The following is a 6,000-nucleotide window of genomic DNA, read 5'->3' as shown; positions in this document are numbered from 1 at the left end:
TCTCTCTCAAAAGAAATAAATAAACCTAAAAAAAAGAAGAGAACTAGTCACTAGGAATCTGTACAGTATTTTGAGCTCATCTTTGCTACTAATGTTTGCTACTAATGTTCTCTTGAATTCTTGAAACCATAGCTTACTTAACTAGAAAATAAGGGTAAAGCTATTTACTTCCTAGAGCTAAGGAAAGATATTTGTGCACATGGGTCTTTTACATAATAACCATACTTTATGATGCACACGTGTGTGTGTGTGTGTGTGTGTGTGCATGTGTGTGTGTGTGTGTGTGGTATAGCAAAAACAGCTTAAGATTTGGGTTTTGAGACCTGAACTCAGCCTTACATCTCATAAGAAACCCCAAGTAAGTGCTGTTTGCCTTATTGAGTCTTGCCTACCTCAGAGCTTGTTGCAAAGTTCAAGTGTAACAGAGCATGTGAAAAGGCTTTGTAAATCATAAAATGCCATATAGAAGTGAGCTTTTATGAGAGTGATGATAATTAAAGATCTTCTTTGGCACAGTGTCTGATATGTGACAGATACACGTAGTTTAAGAGAAACAGGAAGTTAATTTAACTCATTGTACTAGTCGACTAGGGCTACAGTAACAAAATACTACAGACCCAGTGGCTTAAACAACAGAAATTTATGCTTTCACAGTTCTGGAGACTGGAAGTCCAAGATCAAGGTACTGGCAGGGTTTGTTTCTCTTGAGGCCCCTCTCCTTGGATTGCAAATGGCCATCTTCTTGCTGTGTCCCTACATGGCCTTTTCTCTATGCAGGCACACCCCAGGTGTCTCTTCCTTCTTACTAGGACACTAGTCCGGAAGGATCAGGGCCCCACCCTTATGACCTTGCTTAACCTTAACTTTTTAAAGGCCCCATCTCCAAATACAGTTGCATTGGGAGTTAGGGCCTCATCATGTGAATTTTTTTGGCAGGGGGAGGGCACAGTTCAGTCCATAACACTAATCATTTAAATATGTTCAAGGCCATTCTAGGTCCTGCTCAATACTGCTGTGGTATACCTCAGGATAGTGTGGCTCCTGGACCTCTGCCCCAGGATCATTTGAGGTGTTTGGTAGAAATGCAGATTCCTCAGTTCCATCTTGGATTTACTAAATCAGAACTGTTGAGGTTCAACAATCTGCATTTTTACCAACTGGGTAGAAGTTGTTTAGGTGATTTTTGGGTACCAAAATGTAATAATTACCCATACAATGGGAAGCACATAGAAGTTTGGAGTCACACTGCCTGGATTTGAATCCTTGTTCTATCAATGACTAGATGTGGAATCTTTGCCAAAATACTTCATTTCCCCATGCCTCAATTTACCTATATGTGAAATGAATATTATTACTACCTTCATATTGTTGTGAGGAATAGAGATAGAGGATTAGAGGATGCTTCATAATTTAGACATTTTTACCATTCTTCAACTTTATGTTCTGATACATAGTGGTCCATGGAAACTTTCTTCACTTTTTTCTTCCTTGCAATGCCTCTTTTTTCTTTTACCTTTCCTTTCATCTTTTATTGTCTCCTCTCTCTCATCTCTAATCCTACACAACCTTTAAGGTGGACTTTTCTCTTTTAAGTTTATTTATTTTGAGAGGCGGGGAAGAGACAGAGAGAAAATTCCATTCAGTCTCCACATTGTCTGGGCTGAGCCTGACATGGGGCTCAAACTCACAAACTGTGAGATTACGGCCTGAGCCAAAGTCAATAGTTGGATGTTTAACTGACTGGGACACCCAGGCCTCTTAAGGCGGGCTTTAAATCCCACCTATCTCATGTCATGTTTCTTGATCCCCATTACAATGTGGCTATCTCTTTGTGTATTCCATTTTGCATTATAATTATTCGTATATGTTGTGTTCCCCACTGGCTATTGACAACCATGAGAAACAAGCCCACCGACCCAATCAAAGGAGGGGTGTGGAGACTCAGAGAACAAGTGAGGCTTTAATCAATGTTCTTGCAAGAGCAGGTGTCTGATGGACAGGCACACTCAGGGCAGTTACAGCAGACAATTTATTCCCTAGCATGCAAGTCCCTCCCCTTGTTCCTCATTGGCTGAGTACTACAGAGGTCACAGCCTTACCCGGACATCGCCTATGCCCATGTAAGCCAAAAAGTAGTCTGATTGGAACAAATGTACATTCCCTCAGGAGGAACTTTCAGTTCCTCCTCCCTTTGTTCTTGGCACATGCTTGTTGCAAAAAATAAGCCCTCAAAATGGAGAGGGGAAGAACAACCAGTAGGTTAAGTGTGTAAATGTTTGGGACTCCGTTGTTGAGGAGGGGGGTTCGTACATACTTCCTATAGGTTGTAAACCTACTGTTAACTAGACAATACAGCTTTTATTCGGTATTTCTGAAAATGAATCATCTCCTTTACTTCTCACACAACTGATTCCATCCCAAACACATACACATGTGCAACATACATACACGCATACAGTGTGTATTCCTTTGAGGGAATTGAAATAGGGTTTAAATTAATAAATATTTGGAATCAGTGGTGATCTACTTTTTTAAGCTGAAGATCTGGTTTAATTCTTTGCAAAATTCACTGTATGCCCGCCATATACCGGAAGAAGTAGCTCCTGATTTAGGGTCTGGTAGTGTATAGAAAAACTGGAAACAGAATTTTGACAAATGCAAACGTATTCAGGGAATAAAGCTAACATTTTTCTCAATTCTTATATCCCAGTAATCGAATAGAAGTGAATCCTAAATGGGAGTAGTTTTTGCCATCCCAAAATACTCTTTGGCATAGGATTGTTTGGAGCTAAAGACAATCAAAACCCAGAAGATTTCAGGAAAAACTCTTTACCTTTGCCTCAACTGCCAAAATTTACATTGGAAAAGGAAGAGAGCTACTACCAGAGACACCTTTTTACCTGATACATTTATCTGCATAACAAGGCAACCTTTGTTTTCTAAACATCTCCTCTGCCTTCCTGTGAACTGCCTTCTTCTCCTTTTGTTTCCTTAGTTTAAGATGTTGTACAAGCTTCAGTAACCTGGCAGTCTTTTGCATCTCATATTTTTATGGGGCTGTTTTATGTACAAAATTTATTTTTCTCTTGTTAATCTGTCTTATATCAACTTACTTATTGGGCAGCCAAAGAACCTAGAAGGGAAGAAGGGAAGTTTTTCCTGCCTCTACCACCGCTTGGTTCTTAGGAATATGTGGCCAGAGTAAAAAGCTTGAGAACGGGGTTGATGAAGGATGAAGGAATTTTGATTGTTAGAGAAACTTGGAGCCTACAGTTTATTTTGAAACTATTTTTAGTAATGATTTAGTCAGGTTCATTCCTATGAAGGCTTGGAAATGTCTGGTCTATTTTATAGCACAATAAAACCTCATGGTTTCCTGGTTGGTTGGTATTTGTTTAAAGAGAGTGGGTTGCTGGTCCAGACAACATTTGAAAGGTCATAATGAGAGGAAATCTGATGTAAACCTTTTCACCTGTAAAAAGGAGAGGTTACCAAGGAATAATATCAGCCATACCCATGGGGCTTATTGGTTAAAAAAAAACCCATAGTTTTGGTTTATTTAAAGTCTTGTCCATATTAGAGTGGACAAGTGTTAGTCATCCTTCCAAATATGATTACACACCCCATCCCCATAGACAGTATTAAAATCTTGAATTTATATGAGGGTTCTTGTTAGTTTTCACAGTTTGCACTTACATTTAATATAGTTACTAAAGCACCAAACCATGCTTGAGAGTTGTCACTGGGAACAGTCCAAACAAAATTGGAGTGAAGACTGATGGTAAGTCAACTGGAACACTGCACTGAGTCCTGGCTGTTTAGCAGGAAATGGATGTTAAATATGCTTGCTTTTGTCTGAATTATCTGACCACATGTTTTTAAAAACTTTTTCTAACTGTACAAATCTACCTTTTGTTTTTCATTAGATCTAGTGGCTTGTTTATTATTTGCAGAGCTGCTGAAAATATTGTGATTTTAAGTTAAGAATGTTGAACAAGGGCATTTAAATGATCTTACCAAATGTGTCTTCTAAAAAAAATGATTTCTCACCAACTTCAAAGAGATGCAAAGAAAAAAAGAATCAGACTAAGATTGCACTATTCATCTAAGCTAAATAATAACTACTTAGTTAAAAAAAACCCTCATAGGTATGTTAAACATTTATTAGCTTCTGTATTACATAAAATCCATGATCTCACTTATTTTTCATTCATTTATTTGTAGGACACCACTATGACCACAAAATAAATGCTAGTTTATAATACCTATTTATAAAGATATAGGGAAGGGGGCACTTGGCTGGCTCAGTCAGTAGAATGTGAGACTCTTGATCACAGGGTTGTAAGTTCAAGCCTCATGTTGGGTGTAAAGATTACTTAAAAAAAAAAAAAAAAGATGTAGGGAAGACTGTAGATACCATTAAGGGAAGTGCTATTATTTTTATACAGTAGAAAAGTGTGTGTGTGTGTGTGTGTGTGTGTGTGTGTGTGGTCTTTATATTGTATCAGGTAAGCTATTTAAATTATGCTTTTTTGGGGGCACCTGGGTGGCTCAGCCAGTTAAGTGTCCAACTTTGGCTCAGGTCATGATCTTGTGGTACATGAGTTTGAGCTCTGCATAGGGCTGTGTGCTGACAGCTCAGAGCCTGGAGCCTGCTTCAGATTCCGTGTCTCCCTCTCTCTCTGCCCATCTCCTCCTTGCACTCTGTCTCTCTCTCTCTCTCAAAAATAAATAAACATTAAACAAATGACAAAAAATTAAATTATGATTTTTAGCTCAAACTAACAAAAATAATGATGAAACTAAAGGCAAAGCTTTTTCCTGGTTAAACTTTCTAGAATGAAACTTTTCCTAATGTTAACATAAATATTAATTCATTTTTCAATCCACTGCAATCTGCCTTCTGCCCCTACCTTGGCAAAAATTCCACATAAGGTTGGCAATGACTTCCTATGGATATTTTCCTGTCTTTGTCTTTTTAAAATGTAGCATTCAACATCTTTTGTCCCTCTTCTTCAAAAAATTGTTTTAATGTTTATATATTTTTTAAAGAGAGAGAGATAGAGCATAAGCAGGGGAAGAGTAGAGAGAGAGGGAGACACAGAAATCCAAGCAGGCTCCAGGCTCTGAGCTGTCAGTACAGAGCCCGACATGGAGCTCAAACTCATGACGAGATCATGACCTGAGCAGAAGTCAGACGCTCAACTGACTGAGCCACCCTGGCTCCCCAGTCCCTCTGCTTTAAATGTCCTATCCTTATTTTCATTAATTAATTAATTAATGAAAATAAGAGAGAGGGAGAGAGTGAGCATGGGAGGGGGCAGAGGGTGAGAGGGAGAGAAAGACTCTCAAGCAGGTTCCATGCTCAGCACAGAGGCTGATGTAGGGCTCCATCCCACGACCCTGGGATTATGACCTGAGCCAAAATCAAGAGTCAGGCGCTCAACTGACTGAACCACCCAGGTGCTCCCCATCCTTATTTTAGTAAGTAACACCATTCTGCTTGATTATCTTTCTAACTTTGCCAGTTCCTTTTTAGTCATCCTTTTGAGAAATTCTTTTGCTCTCATGTCCCTTATAAGTTGGTATTCCTCAGCGTTCAGACACAGGATCTCTTCTCTTCTCGTCTCACACTGTATACTTCACACTGTGTATTCTCCTGGGGGATAGCCCATTTTCCTCCGGGGCTTCTGCTTCTGCTTATATACCACAGGCTTCCAAACTATTTCTTTCATCCAGACTGCTCTCTGAGCTTCAGACTCATACATCTAACTGCCAAGGAGGGTCTCCCCTTGGATTCAACCTCTTCAGAATGAAATCCATCATCTTTATTTTAATTATTCCTCTAGAACTTCTTATCCTGGTTAATGGCTTCAAGATACTGTAGTCACCTAGCTTAGACCTAGGGAAACCTCTCTGCATTCCCCTTTTCTGCCTGTGGGATTGATCAGAAAGTTCTGTGGTTGCTATTTATTCATTCAGTCCTTCCTTTCCAAATTT

This window comes from Panthera onca, chromosome D1, assembly GCF_046562875.1.
Source record: "Panthera onca isolate mPanOnc1 chromosome D1, mPanOnc1 haplotype 2, whole genome shotgun sequence".
NCBI lineage: Eukaryota > Metazoa > Chordata > Mammalia > Carnivora > Felidae > Panthera > Panthera onca.
Note: the sequence above shows the minus strand (reverse complement) of the source record.